The sequence below is a fragment of the Giraffa tippelskirchi genome, chromosome 7 (genome assembly GCF_054371585.1).
Source record: "Giraffa tippelskirchi isolate mGirTip1 chromosome 7, T2T-mGirTip1v1.2.pri, whole genome shotgun sequence".
NCBI classification, from domain to species: domain Eukaryota; kingdom Metazoa; phylum Chordata; class Mammalia; order Artiodactyla; family Giraffidae; genus Giraffa; species Giraffa tippelskirchi.
In genome coordinates, this window is record NC_137281.1 from 152,851,314 (window position 1) to 152,868,899 (window position 17,586).

General features: G+C 40.1%; 1 long non-coding RNA gene across 5 annotated transcripts in view; it reads left to right on the top strand.

Annotated features, from left to right (window-relative positions):
• The window catches only part of LOC145513671 (uncharacterized), a 793,767-nt gene that overhangs the window by 158,023 nt on the left and 618,158 nt on the right, over nt 1-17,586 (top strand). The window contains exons 10-11 of one of the 5 annotated variants that reach the window (XR_014059664.1): nt 3,505-3,563; nt 10,115-10,457. The exons of the other annotated variants lie outside the window; for them this stretch is intronic. This is a non-coding gene — a long non-coding RNA (uncharacterized LOC145513671). Of the gene's footprint in view, nt 1-3,504; nt 3,564-10,114; nt 10,458-17,586 lie in introns of those variants that run through there. 5 annotated transcript variants of the gene reach the window in all.

The following is a 17,586-nucleotide window of genomic DNA, read 5'->3' on the forward strand; positions in this document are numbered from 1 at the left end:
ACAAGTGGCAGAAAGGGAACATCTCAGCCCTTGCTGTCTTGAGCTCCCCGCGGCCTGTGACCCTGCTCACTGACCTTCCTTCCTGAAGATGTCTTTTCTTCCTTTGGCTCCAAAGGCACCACTCTTATTTTGTCTCCTGCTTCTCAGGACAAAGATTCTTCCTGCCTTTTTTTAAAAGGTGCTTTGGCTTTTCTCTCGAACGGCAGACTCACACAACTGACTTCCGCACAGCTCCTCTTAGAGCTTAGACAGACGCTTCAAACTCATCAAACGGACCCCGTTCTTCTGTTCGCCACCCTCACTGCCATGCCTCCTGGTTCTCTGGACTGTCTTTTATCACCCTGGCTTTCATTTACTATTTCTCCAGGGGTTCCTATTTTGTGGTGTAAGTACTACTAACCAGCCAGCTATCTGAGCATCTCTCTTTGCTTTTCCTTCCCTTTCACCTCCCTCATTCATTCCATCACCATGAGATACCTCCTAAATATATATATATTTTTTCAATTTTATTTATTTTTGGCTGTGCTGAGTCTTCCCTGCTGCACACAGACACTCTGGTTGCAGAGAGTGGGGGCTACTCCCTAGTTGCGGTGTGTTAGCTTCTCATTTCGATGGCTTCTCTTGTTGCAGAGCACCGTCTCCAGGGCAGGCAGACTTCAGTGGTTGTGGTACGCTGGCTAAGTAGTTGTGACACATGGGCTTAGTTGTTCTCCAGTATGTGGAATCTGCCCAGACCAGGGATCAAACCCGTGTCCTCTGCATGGCAGGCAGATTCTTAACCCCTGGACGACCAGTGAAGTCCCCTCCTAAATATTTTCCAAAGCCATTCACCAAAACTTGTAACTACCACTCAAGTCTAGATCACAATTATGTCTCACCTCGTTTTCCCCAACAACCTCTTCATTTATTTCACAGTCCCAGGTTTTGCTCTTCTAATAAATACAAGTCAAGAAGAAGAAAACATTCCAGGAACTGTTAGAAATGCAATAAAACTGTCAAAATTATCAAGTTACACTCTTCTCTTTCATGACAGTTTGTAAAAAAGTAGCTCAAGAGAAATCCTGGTAGACCATCCAAAGAAAAAATATAAGCATTTGACTTGTCAACTGATAATGACACGTCAATGATACCACCCTGTAAAGAAAAAGACCATGATCAAATGCAAGTATGTCACAAATACAATTTTAAGCACACCATATCTATTTTCAGTCTTACATCTGCCTTCCAAGAAGCCAGATGGAGTCTTCCTAACATGTAAACCAGGTTCCATCTCCTGCTCCATACCCTTCAGTGTCTCCCTGTTGTCCTCTGGGTAAATTGAAACACCTTAATTTGGTTTCTAACCCTGGTCTTGTCTTCACTTATCTTTTTTCATGATATCTTGTCACTGTAGCCAGGCCTAACTCCTTTCAGTTTCCCAAATTCATCATGCTCCTTGCCTCCATCTGCATTACCTTCTCCAGATTTGATTGACTAAAGCAGGGCTATGCTGCTAAATGTTTACCAGTTGCCCGTCTGGGGTGAGAAAGAGAGAGATCTGATTTGCAGCATTTGAGGATTTCCATGGTGTAAATGCTCTCACTATGGCTGACTTCAAGCTACAGAATGTTATGTCACTGAACATGACATACAGTTCAGTTCAGTAGCTCAGTTGTGTCCAGCTCTTTGCGACCCCACGGACAGGCCTCCCTGTCCATCACCAACTCCTGGAGTTTACTCACTCATGTCCATTGAGTCAGTGATGCCATTTCATCCTCTGTCGTCCCCTTCTCCTTTTGCCTTCAATCTTTCCCAGTATCAGGGTCTTCCCATCAGCTGGCCAAAGTATTGGAGTTTCAGCTTCAACATCAGTCCTTCCAATCAATATTCAGGACTGATTTTCCTTAGGATGGACTGGTTGGATCTCCTTGCTGTCCAAGGGACTCTCAAGAGTCTTCTCCAACACCACAGTTCAAAAGCATCAATTCTTCAGTGCTCAGCTTTCTTTATAGTCCAACTCTCATATCCATACAAGACTATTGGAAAAATCATAGCCTTGACTAGACAGAACTTTGTTGGCAAAGGTCCTTTGTTGGCAGGAGACACAAGAGATGCAAGTTCAAACCCTGGTTAGGGAAGATCCCGTGGAGCAGTAAATGGCCAACTCACTCCAGTATTCTTGCCTGGAAAATTCCATGAGCAGAGAAGCCTGGTGAGCTATAGTCCATGGGGTTGCATCGAGTCAGACACAACTGAATGACTGAGCACTCACACATACACATTAGCTCCAGCAAGCAGGTATGAGCCTGAATTAGCTCACCCCTGGGCTAAATCTTAGAAAACCTTCAGATGCTAGCTTAGCTGTCCCTTTTGCTGAGAATGCTTTCTTGATCATGTCATCTGCTTCCACTGCAGCCTGCTCGTGGCCTATTCTCACACTTCCCATGTAATGTTGCCCTTCGTGTGCACTTCTCTACTCTACTACCAGACTGTAAGCTCTTTAAGGGCAGAAGTTGGATCTTGTTCACCATTGTCTCTCCAGAATCTTCCAAAGTACCTGACACATAGTAGTTCTTCAATAAATGTTTGTTAAGTAAACGAGTGAATATCGAAAACCCAATAATAAATAATACCAAGTACTTACTTGGTGTCAGCCAGGGTCCTAACTGATTTGTATTCATTGTACTTATTGTTACTGTTCAGTTGCTAAGTCATGTCCAACTCTTTGCAACCCCATGGACTGCAGCTCTCCAGTCTTCCCTGTCCTTTGCTCTCTCCCAGAGTTTGCTCAGATTCATATCCATTGAGTCAGTGATACTATCTGTCTCATCCTCTGTCACCCCCTTCTCCTTTTGCCTTCAGTCTTTCCCAGCATCAGGGTCTTTTCCCATGAGTTGGTTCTTCATATCAGGTGGCCAAAGGATTGGAACTTCAGCTTCAGCATCAGTCCTTCCAATGAATATTCAGGACTGATCTCCTTTAGGATGGACTGGTTAGATCTCCGTGCAGTCCAAGATTATCTCATTTAATTTTCTTCAAAATCCTAAGTAGGATGTTTGATTATTGCTATTTTGCAGCAGAGAAAGATTAAAGCTTTGAGCAGCTAATGATTAAAGTCACATAGTCAGAAAGTAGTAGAGCCATGTGTAAATTCACACAGCGTGGTGCTACCTTGAACACTCACCAACTACATTATTCTGTTATTGTAACTTATTCTCATTTCAAGTTGAATAAAACTAGCATTTTTACATAATTGGTTTCCGTGAAAAATATTCAAGATCTAAGTGACTTTTATTTGGGGCTTCCCAAGTAGCTCGGTTGGTAAAGAATCTGCCTGCAGTGCAGGAGACCCGGGTTCGTTTCCTGGGTTGGGAAGATCCCCTGGAGAAGGGAATGGCAACCCACTCCACGATTCTTGCCTGGAGAATCCCATGGACAGAGACCTGGCGGGCTACAGCCCACGGGGTCACAAAGAGTCGGACACGACTATGCGACTAACTTCCGTTTCCTTTTCCTTTCCTACAGAGTGCCAGACTCTCTCAAACACTGTCACTGACACACTGTAAATTAATGTAAACGTAATGGTAAGTGATTGGCGCTATGGCCTCTTAAAATATTCATTTGCTTTTAATTAGTTGCAGTTCTCAAAAAAATAATCAGAAACATGGATGACACTTGGTGGCCAAAGTATTACTTGTAGTGGTTTTAAAACCAGATTGTTACTGTAGAACAGTTTTAGATTTACAGAAAAATTGCAAGAAGTAGTACATCCATATGTACCATATCCAGTTTCCCCTATCATAAACATCTTGCTGTCTAATGAAGTATTTTTCACAATGAATGAACCAGAAATGATACGTTATGATTCATTAAAATGTATACTTTATTTCTATATTTTTTATCTAATAACCTTTTTCTTGGGGCTTGCCAGGTTGCACTGGCTTCCCTGATAGCTCAGTTGGTAAAGAATCTGCATACAATGCAGGAGACCTCGGTCCAATTCCTGGTTCAGGAAGATTCGCTGGAGAAAGGATAGGCTACCCACTCCAGTATTCCTGGGCTTCCCTTGTGGCTCAGCTGGTAAAGAATCCACCTGCAATTCGAGAGAACTGGGTTCATTCTCTTGGTTGGAAAGATCCCCTGGAGAAGGGAAAGGCTACCCACTCCAATATTCTGGCCTGGAGATGAACATGGGGACACAAAGAGTCGGACACGACTGAATGACTTTGACTTCGACTTTCACTTGCCCAGGTTGCACAGTGGTAAAGAATCCACCTGACAATGCAAGAGACTCAGGAGATGCAAGTTTGATGCTTGGGTTGGGAAGATCCCCTGGAGTAGGATATGGCAGTCGGCTCCAGTATTCTTGCCTTGAAAATCCCATGGACAGAGGAACCTGGTGGGTTACAGTCCATGGGGTTGCAAAGACTCGGAAACAACTGAGCTTGCCTGCACATAACATTTTTCTGTCCGGGATCCCATCCAAGATATCATATTACATTTAGTGGTCATGTCTTTTTAGATTCTTCTCACCTGTGAATGGCACAGACTTACTTTGATTTTGATGATCTTGAAAGTTTTGAGAAGGACTGGTCACTTGTTAAAGTAGAATTCTCCTCTATTAGAATTTCTCAGATGTTTTTCTTATGATTAGACTGAGGTTGTGGGTTTTGGGACTGAAAATCACAGAGGGAAAGTCCATTTTGGTCACATCATATTTAGGGTATGTGCTATCAACATGATTTATCACTGTTGATATTGAACTTGATTACATTGCTGAGGCAGTGTTCGTCAGATTTCTCCATTGTAAAGTTACTCTTTTTCTGCCCCCCCTTTTCTATACCATACTCTCTGGAAGAGAGTCACTAGGAAGAATAGGGAATTATGCATCTGTCTTGAGGACAGATTATTTACATAAATCATTTGGACATTTTTCCTCCATGGAAGATGTGCCTGGTTTCTTCCATTAATATATTCACTTAATCATTTATTTATAACAGTCTGAATTCATAGATATTTATTTTATACTTTTGGTTATGATCCAATAGTACTTTGTTTTATTGCTCAAATTTTTCCAGCTTTGGGAGATTTTTAAGTTGGTTCCTGTGTCCTTTTGACATACCCAGTCATTACGCTTTTTTTTTTTTTTTTCTTCTTTACTTTCTGGCACTACTGGATACTCCAGACTCACCTTGTGTGTTTTCTGTCCCAGTGAAGGACTCTTTGTTCCTTTTAATGAAGAATGATGTTAGAAAACAAGATCTGGGCTTGTTTCTACCACGGTGTTAGTACTTCTAGGCCCTCTCAGCTGATGGAGCAAAGTAATATATGTGTGGGTACTAATCCACATATATACACATTCTATACATATTTCTAAATGTAACCATCTATATTTATATTAAGGTAAATATGAATTCATACTGATGTCTCCAACTCTAATCTATTAAGACACAGATCACTTTAGCCTCCAGCCCCATGTTTATTTGTAACGTCCCATTAGAGCAGTAATAAGTCTGATTCTTAATACCCACCATTAATTACTTAATTCTTCAATCCCAATTGTTCAAGTGCAGTGGTTGCAGAAATGTCATATTCCCATGGAAACAGTTTTATCAGTATGGCCACAGTGCTTATGTATGGTTCATTTTGCCTTCAGTATTTTTTAAATTAATTTTTATTGCATATAGTTGTTTTACAATGTTTTGTTAGTTTCCGCTATACAGTTAAGTGAATCAGTTATTTGTATATATATTCCCTCTTTTTTGGATTTCCTTCCTATTTATTTCACCACAGAAGCACTGAGTAGGCTTCCCTGAGCTATACAGCAGATGCCTTTAAAGACTCCTCAAAGTTATTTAGGGCAGAAAATTTACCCCAGCCCCTTCAATGAAGCTGTTTCATGCATTGTTTTGCCACAGTCTGCATTCCATCATGGAATCCCTGACCTCCTAGATGATCATTTTTAAAATTATTTTTATTATTCCATATCTTAAGATATAATCTTTGTGCTGTTCAGTCAGATGAGTCTTGACAAATGAATAGTGTCATGTATTCACAGATAGAGTTATCATATAGAACAGTTTCATTCCTCTAAATACTTCCTCTTTACTTCACCTACTGAATCCTCTCCTCACTCCCAAAGCAACTGACAACAGCTGATCTGTTTAACATCTCTAGAGTTTTCCCTTTTACAGAATGCTATATAATAGAAATCATACAGTATGTCACCTTTTTCAACTGTCTTCTTTGACTTAGCAATATGCATTTAAGATTCATCCATGTCTTTGCAGTGGCTTAAAAGCTCATTTCTTTTATTACTGATTAGTATTACTTTGTATAGATGTACCACAGTTTATCCATCACTGTTGAAAGACATCTTGCTTCCAATTTTTTGTGATTATGAATTCCCATGGGTTCTTAAAACAGTTGCATCATTGGAAACAGCAGGAATAGCCAACACTGAGAAAATCTCTGAGTACACAATAGTACATCAATATAGTGATATATTCAGGAATATTTTAATAGCATTGGAAAAGTAAGTAAAAGTAGGACACACAGATTATATATATATTCAATATATCTCAATGATATGAAACATGCTGCTGCTGCTGCTAAGTCACTTCAGTTGTGTCCGACTCTGTGCGACCCCACAGACAGCAGCCCACCAAGCTCCGCCGTCCCTGGGATTCTCCAGGCAAGAACACTGGAGTGGGTTGCCATTTCCTTCTCCAATGCATGAAAGTGAAAAGTGAAAGTGAAGTCGCTCGGTCATATCTGACTCTTCGAGACCCCATGGACTGCAGCCTACCAGGCTCCTCCATCCATGGTATTTTCCAGGCAAGAGTACTGGAGTGGGTTGCCATTGCCTTCTCCGAATATGTATGTATATCTGGAAGGAAATACAGCACAATGTTCACAGAAATCAGCTCTGGGAATTGGTATAATAAATGATAGTTACTCTTTAAATAGTTTTCATATTTTTTACATGGGTTAATTAGAAAAAAAATAAACCAAAGTCATTTCCAAATCACAAATCACATTTTAGATTCTGTAGGGAACTGTAGTTGCATATAGTCAAGAAAGACTTTAGGAGTTTTCCTGTTCTTCCCTCCATTTCCTAGAGAATGCCTTTCTGGAATATGTCTTCTATACTCTAGATTCATCTTCATTCCTATGGCTTTTAAAAACCGCTAAGAGTAGGGCTTCTCAGGTGGCGCTAGTGGTAAAGAACCCACCTGCCAATGCAGGATACATAAGAGACAAGGGTTCAATCACTGGGTCAGGAAGTTTCCCCTGGAGTCGGAAATGGCAACCCACTCCAGTATTCTTGCCTGGGAAATCTCGTGGACAGAGAAGCCTGGTAGGCTGCAGTATTCTTGCCTGGAAAATTCAGTGGACAGAGGAGCCTTGTGGGCTACAGTCAATGGAGTTGCAAAGAGTTGGACATGACTGAGCACACACACACATATATAGACACATATTTGTATTTATAGATATTATATGTGTGTATATATATATATAATATCTACACATATGTGTGTATATATAGTAGCAGTAGTAGTAAGGGTTTGTATGCAATTTAATGTCCCCTTACTCCTTCTTGTCTATCTCCCATTAAATTCCTGAGAAATATCATCAAGCATATCCTCTCATTTTCCCATTGGGAATAGTACATTTGGGCATGTGGCAGTCAGGACCTTTATTTTATAGAATACTTTGCATCTGGTATTTGTTGGCAAGATTATTTACATTCTCTTGGCTTATGGGTGTCATAATGCTTCAGCCTATTAAACTTAAAGTATTTATTATTATATTATTATTATTTATTATTGTATTTATTATTGTTATGTTTATAGTGAGGGCTGGCATTAACACTTGTAAAAAGAAAAAGGGGAAAAAGCCTTAATTGAAGTGAATGCATGCAAATTTAGCATGCTACTTCTGCTTCTGTCACCTCAGACAGCTATATTTTTCCAAAAAGGCAAAACTAGTGAGGAAAGCTCACAGTGGTTTTATAGGTGGATGATTAGAATAATAACAGAAAATACAGGCCCTCAGTTCATTCACATTTAAAGGAGCTCTTAAATTTCTGTTTCTGTTTAAAATAGGTTGGAATAGCATGTATTTCCATGACCATTGGCAAAACTATTTAGACAAGCCTTATTTCTCTTGGAATATTATGAATTCATTATGTTTTCACCAAATGTTGAAAATTTAAGATTTTTCTCTCTTAGTGTTAGGGACATTGGGAAAATGTTTGTATTAATTTCAACCCACACCCCTTACTGTGTTGGAAGTTCTGCAGCTGATGAAAATGGATACATCCATTGACTGAGCTCTGCTCTGAGCAGATTTGTTTGAAAGAAACACCTTTGAAATGGAGAAAGGACTGTATGTCAATAGAGTAAAAAATGGTTCTGACCAATGTCTGAATCAGCCATGGTTTCTAACAAAGGTTAATTCTTCTGGAAAAAGAGATGGTTCCAAGCCAATGGAGGTTGTTAAGATTTTCTGAGCTTCTGCTTTATTACAGGTAGTGTTAGTTGCTGGATTTGAAAAGGTGAATAATCTTTATTTAGTCTGTCCATTCAGGATGTTCATACTCTAGCAAGAGTGATAGGAATACAACTCTCTCTAAAATGGTGTGATGAAGTACAGCCCAGGACAGGAAACACTGCACTGTGATGCGCTATTTCTGAGAACGTGAAGGCACCAAGAAGGATCTGAGGGGGCCACTCCCAACTGCTTGTCCACAGCAGTTCTTTAATTTTACATCATTTTCCCAAAATGCTGGGTTGGATGATCACAAGCTGGAATTAAGATGGCTGGGAAAAATATCAACAACCACAGATAGGCAGTTGGTACCACTCTAATGGCAGAAAGTGAAGAGGAATTAGAGAGCTTCTTGAAAAAGGAGACTGAAAAATCTGACTTAAAACTCAGTGTTCAAAAAACTAAGATCATGGCATCTGGTCCCATCACTTCATGGCAAAAAATGGGGAAAAAGTGGAAACAGTGGCAGATTTTATTTTCTTGGGCTCCAAAATCACTGCAGATAGTGATTGCAGCCTTGAAGTTAAAAGATGCTTGCTCCTTGGAAAAAAAGCTATGACAAACCTAGATAGTGTATTAAAAAGCAGAGATATCACTTTGTCAACAAAGGTCCGTATTGTCAAATCTATGGTTTTTCCAGTAGTCATGTATGGATGTAAGAGTTGGACCATAAAGAAGGCTGAGCACTGAAGAATTGATGCTTTTGAATTGTGGTGTTGGAGAAGACTCTTGAGAGTCCTTTGGGCTACTAGGAGATCAAACCAGTCAATCCTAAAGGAGATAAACTCTGAATATTCACTAGAAGGACTGATGCTGAAGCTGAAGCTCAAACTCCAATATTTTGGCCACCTGATGCAAAGAACTGACTCAGTGGAAAAGACCCTGATGCTGGGAAAGATTGAGGGCAGGAGAAAAAGGGGGTGACAGAGGATGACTGAAAGACATAATCGACTCAATGGACATGAGTTTGAGCAAACTCTGGGAGATAATGAAGGACAGGAAAGCCTGGAGTGCTACAGTCCATGGGGTTACAAAGAGTCGGACACGACCTGGTGACTGAAGAGCAACAACTTGTTGGTAGAGATGACCTTGGAATGCCATGGATGATTTGAGGACTGTTAAGCAGTTGGGTAATTTTACAGCTAAATGCTGAGAATGCCATGATACTGCTTCTAAAGAAGGACTTCTAATCTTCATTTCCTGAAGCCCAGATCTAAATTTGTTAGAGGGAACAGGAAGGAGCTGCCTGAAATGAGGAGGCCAAGGTATGTTCCACAGGACAAGCTCACCCACCAGAGGCATGATTCTTACCTCGTGTCTTTGACTTATTCTTATGTTAGAAACAAATTTTAATGGAAAAACACTGGCTGTACATGTTTCATGTCCAGCATACAGGTTTCTCAGGAGATAGATAAGATGGTCTGGTATTCTCATCTCTTTAAGGGTTTTCCACAGTTTGTTGTATGCAGGACAAGAAGCAGCAGTTAGAACCAGACATGGAACAATGGACTGGTTCTAAATTGGGAAAGGAACATGTCAAACCTGTATATATTGTCACACTGTTTGTTTAACTTATCTGCAGGGTACATCTTGCAAAATGTTGGGCTGGATGACTCACAAACTGGGATCAAGATTGTCGAGAGAATTATCAAAAGTTTCAGATATGCAGATGATACCAGTCTCATGACAGAAAGTGAAGAGGAATTAAAGAACCTCTTGATGAGGATGAAAGAGGAGAGTGAAAATGCTAGCTTAAAACTCAACATTAAAAAACAACGATCGTGACATCTGGTCCCATCACTTCATGGCAAATTGATGTGGAAAAAGTGGAAACAGTGACAGATTTTATTTTCTTGGGCTGCAAGATCACTGCAGACTGTGACTGCAGCCACAAAATTAAAAGTCGCTTGCTCTTTGGAAGGAAAGTTATGACAAACCTAGTTCAGTTCAGTTCAGCCGCTCAGTCGTGTCCAACTCTTCGCAACCCCTTGGACTGCAGCACACCAGGCCTCCCTGTCCATCACCAGCTCCCAGACTTGACTCAAACTCATGTCCATGGAGTCAGTGATACCATCCAACCATGTCATCCTCTGTTTTCCCCTTCTCCTCCCACCTTCAATCCTTCCCAGTAATGACAAACCTAGATAGCATGTTAAAAAGCGGGGACATCACTTTGCCGACAAAGGTCCATATAGTCAAAGCTATGGTTTTTACAGTAGTCGTGTATGGGTGTGAGAGTTGGACTATTAAGAAGGCTGAGCACTGAAGAATTGGTGCTTTTGAATTGTGGTGCTGAAGAAGACTCTTGAGAGTCCCTTGGACTGAAAGGAGATCAAACCAGTCAGGCCTAAAGGAAATCTACTCTGAATATTCACTGGTAGAACTGATGCTGAAGCTGAAGCTCCAATCCTTTGGCCACCTGATGCAGAGAGTTGACTCATTGGAAAAGACCCTGATGCTGGGAAAGATTGAGGGCAGGAGGAGAAGAGGGTGACAGAGGATGAGATGGTTGGATGGCCTCACCGACTCAATGGATATGAGTTTGAGCAAACTCTGGGAGATGTTGAAGGACAGGCAAACCTGGCGTGCCACAGTTCTTGGGGTCACAAAGAGTCCAACATGACTTAGTGACTGAACAGTGAACATGTATAGAAACCTAAGGTTACAATTGGAGTGAAAGGCTAGTGCATGATTTTCTATACATTGTTGGGGAGAAAGAAATTTTCCTCTACCCTTCTAGGTTCTTCTGGCTGGTATAAGAATTAAATAGAGATGAAACGGATTAACAGAAGAAAATCAAACAAATGCTTAATTATATATATATATATGGGAGTGACCCAGGAAAACTGAGTAATTTACCAAAATGGTTGAAATATTCACCTTAAATACCATCTTCAGCTAAAGACAAAAGAGAATGTTGGGGGTAGAGGTCTCTGGGACTTCAAAGTGGATAAAGGAAATTGACATGGAATATAAAAGTAAATGTTTGGTAAATAAATGTTTGCTGGGCCATGCAGAGACAGTGGAACAGAGAGAGGAATTTTAACAAATTGACTAGGTTCTTTCTCGTCTATCACACCTAGCTCATACTATAGTTCTCTATGATGATAGCTCTCTTATTGGAACTGGTCCTCTGTCTTCATTCTTTAGACAGTAAAGCGAGATGTAAAAAGCAAGGCTTCCTGAGTCCCCTGGACTTTGATTGTTTAATGCTCAAAATAATCCACATTCCAAAGAGAAATTTTGGGGTGGCACATTTTGTTCCCTTACTGTATCTCCTCTTGGCCACGGGAGGCCAGGACTGCTGTCAGGAGGAGGAAATGATTCCTCCATATCAGTGAGTAGATGCTCATGTAAAGAGGGTGTTCAGTAGGCAGAGATACACTTCAAGGTGTATTATGGGGGTAGCCAATTACCTTTCTATGATTTTTGTATGACTCTTTCCTCCTAATATACATTAGGAAACATTATGAGTTGTTGTAAGCAAGAAATCCTATCAGTATTTCGGCTGTGCCTTGACAGGCCGTCTTTAAACTATAAAGGCTCTGTTCTCTAAGAGTTAAAGTGAGGCCCATTATCTGGACTTCACATGACTTTCCTCGCAGTAACAATACAAGAGGTATAAAAGCAGAAAGTGGAGGCTCTTCTTTATTGGACTAATTTGATTTATGCTCAGTCTGTGCTTCCATTAATTTTTTATTATGTAAATTTTAAACACACCATAAAAGTATAAAGAAAACTATTAAAACACTATTCAATTTGAGTAAATCATAACATTTTGCCATGTTGGCTTCAGATTTTCAAAAATCTTATTAAACATCGTTTATTATGAAGAAAGAGGTTTCTTAGCAAGAAACAGTCTCCGTTCCTCCAAACTCTGAACTTGGTTTAAATGAGCTTTCAGATTTGGCCCTTGCTGATTCCTATATCTTCATCATTTGCCACTGCTGCTGCTTATCAACCCCAAATATACTATGTTCCAACCATATTGAATTTCTTTCAGTGTCTGGAAGAAGCTATAATCTTTCTTACTCTTCACTTTGGCAGTGGTTCTTTCTGCCTGGAAAACTCCCTCTGCCTCCTCTCCTGAAAATTCCCACCAAGATCTCAGCCTTCATGTCCTCTGGAAAGTTTCATCTGACATCCAAGTCAGGAGCCTTCCTAAGGGTTCTTCCTCTCAGGCAAAGGTTCCCAACCCCCAGGCCACGGTCAGGCCCGTGGTCTGTTAGTCTGTGGTCTGTGCCCACGCAGTAGGAGGTGAACAACCAACAAGTGAGCAAAGAAGCTTCATCTGTATTCCCACTGCCATGAGAATCTAATGGCACCGCTGCTCTGACAAGAGGCGGAGCTCAGGTGGTAATACAGGTGATGGGGAGCAGCTATAAATACCGCGCGATTGAGGGGTCTAGGCTGTATGTTCCTTACGAGAGTCTAACACCTGATGATCTGAGGGGGAGCTGAGGCCGCAAATACAGCTTATCATTAGCAGAGAGGTTTGAATGAACAGAGACCATAATAAATCAATTGCTTGCAGATTCATATCAAAACTCTATCAGTGAGTGGCAACTGACAATTAAGCTGCATCTGGTGGTAGGTTTTCTAGTGGCAAGTGAGTTGATGTACTTCAATTGTACAACCACATCTGCCCCCCCGCCCCTCCCAACCTTGGTCCCTAGAAAAATTGTCTTCCATGAAAGTGGTCCCTGGAGCCAAAATGCTCGGGGACTGCTGCTCTAATGGATTTCATGTCAAGTACTGGTTAAAACGGCTTCCCTGGTGGCTCAGCGGGAAAGAATTCACCTGCCGATGCAGGAGGCATGGGTTTCCCGATTCCTGGGTCGGGAGGATCCCCTGGAGGAGAAAATGGCAACCCACTCCAGTCTGCTTGCCAGGGAGATCTCCTGGACAGAGGAGCCTGGAGGACTACAGTCCAGAGCATCACAGAGAGTCGGACATGACTGAGCAACTAAGAAAAACAAAACTGGTTAAAACAGTGAAGATGCTAAATGTGGTAGACAACTGTAAAGAAACGAAGCTAGATGCTTCGGGATTTATAAACATTTTTGAAAATTTGTTTAAATAAGTATATTGTTGAAGACTATGGATCCACTAAAAAGTTATATTGTGTGTATTATCCAATTATTTTATAATTTTCATGTAGCCCTTATTATATACTGCCTTGCATTAGCCCTTCACATACCTGTTGTATAAAATATATATGGGTATATTATGTGTATTCTGGGAGTATATAATTACATATATGTGTATGAACAGGTTGAAGACTTAGGAATACGTTGGCTTTGTCTCACCTCTCCTGTTGGAAACATGGTGACAGGTTTCCTACCTGTCAAGCTTCATTCATTGCTTAATTTTATAGTGAGTTGTTTGAACACAAATTATATATACAGAGTGTACATTTACTGATATACCACACAATACCTAGCACAACATCAGCATAAACATATGTTATTTGATTTATTATTTGCTTACAATTATACTTTTAAAATGAGAAGAGGGATTAGGTTGTTTTTTTTTTGAAAACATTTGAAAATAATGGTTATAAATTTTGAAATGCTAAAAAAAAACACTTTCTATCATCAACCTCAGCAACAAGGTTCTCCTTGTGCTTCTGAACTTGTTCATTTTCCCTCCAAGTATTTATTGAGGCTTCTGAGGTTTTGGTCTTGAATTTATAATAGTGAACAAAACAAATACGGAACTCTTAATCTAGCACAGACTCAGAGATTAAGAAAATAAATCAACTATTTAGGCAAAAACAAGAATAAATAAGTAATAAATAAGGGGGTGCATCTTTCAACTGGATGTTTAGGAAAGGCTTATCTTGGGAAAATATATTTTCCTTGGGAGCTGAAGTCTGGATAGAAGAGAGGTGCATTCAGAAGAGGTGAAAAGGAGCCCAAACTGGAATTAAACAATAAGCAGACCATGCGGAGCTTTTTAGGCAAAGTCAAACAGTGTGAGGGAAGAAAACAAACTAATTCTGAGGTTCTAGGGTTTAATGCCATTTCCCCTTGCGTGTGTGTGTGTGTTCCCTGTTATTGAAGGTATGAATTTTAGCCTGGAAAACAACTTCAGATATATGTTTATTTTTAAAAAAATGATGTATATAATTACTATCCTTGTTTTCAAGATGTACTATGACCAGATATGAGGTGTTTAAATGTTGACGGAAAATCTAATTTACACCCATTTGGCAGGTCACATCACGGTTCCTAATCAGGCTCCTAATTTTTTCCTTTGTTATGATATATGTGGATTTTGCTTCATTCCTCAAGTTGTTGAAGACTTTTATGAACATTTTAATAATGACATTTGATAGAATGTTTTGACTTCCACTAATACTTGTTAAATTTATTAAACAAGAAGGCCATTAGACTGAGGTGTTTCTAATCCCTTGGCATCTACAAGTAAGCCAATCAAAATATAAGCTTTAAATGCCTCAAGGTTACACATCTAAACCTAAAAAGGACAACAGTCATAGACAGCCGACTAAGCTTTAACCTGTAAACAATAATTTCCTTGCTTTGCTTCTACCTTTTCTCTGTAAAGTCTTTTGCCACCTCTAACTGGAGGCGCATTTCTACCATTTCCAATACAGTGTTGCTTTATTGGAACTCATTTTCATTCAAATAAACACTTAAAATTTTGAAGCGTCTCAATTTATCTTTTAACATCCTTAATGCAAATTAGAATACATATATACTGAGCATTGGAAAGGACTTTAAAAATTTTTGTTTTTATTAATTTTAATAAGAGTATAGTTGCTTTTCAGTGTTGTGTTAACGTCTGCTGTGCAGCCACGTGAATCAGTTATACTTTTGAGATTTCCTCCCCATTTAGGTCACTACAGAGCGTTGAGTAGAGTTCCCTGTGTTCTACAGTAGGTTTGCATTCATTAATCTGTTTTATACTTAGTAGTATATATACATGGGGCTTCCCTGGTGGCTCAGATGGTAAAGAATCCGCCTGCAATGCGAAAGATCTGAGTTCGATCCCCTGGGTTGGGAAGATCCCCTGGAGAAGAGAATGGCTACCCACTCCGGTATTCTGGCCTAGAGAATTCCAAGGACAGAGGGGCCTGGCAGGCTACAGTCTATGGGGTTGCCAAGAGTTGACACCCCTGAGCGACTTTTCACTTTACTTCACTTCGCTGAGTATCTATGTCAACCTAAGTCTCCCAGTTCATCCCCTCCCCCCACCACCTTCCCCACTTGGTAACCATAGGTTTGTTCTCTAAATCTGTAACTCTATTTCTGCTTGGAAATAAGTTCATCTGTATTGTTTTTCTAAATTCCACGTGCAAATGATATTATACAATATTTATTTTTCTCTTTCTGAATTACTTTACTCTGCATGACAGCCTCTAGGTCCATCCACCTCTCTGCATATGGCACTGTTTCATTCCTTTTTATGACTGAGTCATTGTCCATATCCACTCCTCTGTTGATGGACATTTAGGTTGCTTCCATGTCGTGGCGATTGTAAATAGTGCTGCATTAACAGTGAGTGCATACATCCTTTTGAATTCTGATTTTCTCCAGATATATGCATAGGAGTGGGATTTCTAGGTCATATGGTAGGTCTATTTCCAGTTTTTTAGGAACCTCTATACTTTTTTCCATAGTGGCTGTACCAGTTTACATTCCCACCCCACACTGTAGTCGAGTGTCCGTTCTCCACACCTTCTCCAGCATTGGACCAGCACCAGAAACTATCCAAGAATCTCCATTAGGTCTCTCAGCATTTGATTTTATACCGCTAGTGTTAGAAACTTCATACCTCTTGTTTTATCAACTCTAGTTTGAAAGACTTTCTTATGTTAGGGTAAAATCTGGCATCTTATAAATACCACTCATTTTGCTCTTGGAGTAAAACTGAGCAATCTACTTCTTAGCAGAATTTCAAACATATGGATGCAGTTCAGTTTCTTCCTGATTCCTTTACTAATTAAACATAAGTTTATCCTGTTTGCCTCTTCCTTATGGACTGGTCTCTCTACCACTGAGTAGACCATCTTCTTGTGTCCTAGACACTCTACACTTGACCCCAGAGAGCTGCCTTTTGCGGTCATTTTGTATCCTCCAGTTATCACTCACAGCTCTTGAGTACTTGTAAGTTTCCTTCTCAAAGAAAATTTAAATATTTTTGACCCCTAGAGAGCTTTGCCTGCTTTAAAAAATTTGAGAGTTTCATCAGAAATAAGTTCTACCTTCTTTTTTCCTTTTTTTAATGTTATGATCTTCTAATATGCTCACAGATTCTATCAAGGTGAGGTTTCTGGCAGAGATGTTTTGTTCACAGGTATAGCTAAAGAAGTAAAGGCAGTATTTCTCAAAAACATGTATTTCATCAGTCTTCCAGTGATTGACGTCTTGTTAGACAGAGATGGTTTTCTGTAGAATGGTTTTAGAAGGAGATGATTTTTACAGAGCTATTGTCAGTGCGCAGAACTTCTTTACCCAGAAGGCAAAAACATGCTGTGATTGGATTAAGTCATTGACTTGTAAACTGGGTTTAGCACACACCAAGAGCTCCTTGGAGTTCCCCACACAGGTGTGGAGGGGTGCTGGTGGTGCTGGCTATGTATACAAGGTGTGCTACCCAGCTCAAACCAGGGGATGCACTGCTTTTAGCTCCCTCTCTGTGTTTTAAATTGGGCTTTGTCATAAGATTTAGTTGGAGTGGCTAAAAATTGTTTTGAAAACCATGGAACCTTCTGAATATTTTGGATACTATCTTAGGCTTTTTCCTTATGAATAGTGGGATATTCTCATTAAACCTCTTGCTGAAGCTGGAATCTTTTGTGGCGCTGGACTTTTATTTGTGTCAGTTCGTAAAGATGCCACCTATGAGGGCTAATGACACTACATGAAGAAGTGAGGATCAGGAAGAAGGTAAACCCAGGAGCTGCCAGAACCCTGTCGTCAGGCAAAAGTCCTTGAAGATGAAGAAAGGGGAGTGAAATTATAGTTCCTATGGCTGTATAGAAACGGAATTGTTCCTATCGGGAATGCTTTCTAAAGCTTCCCTAAG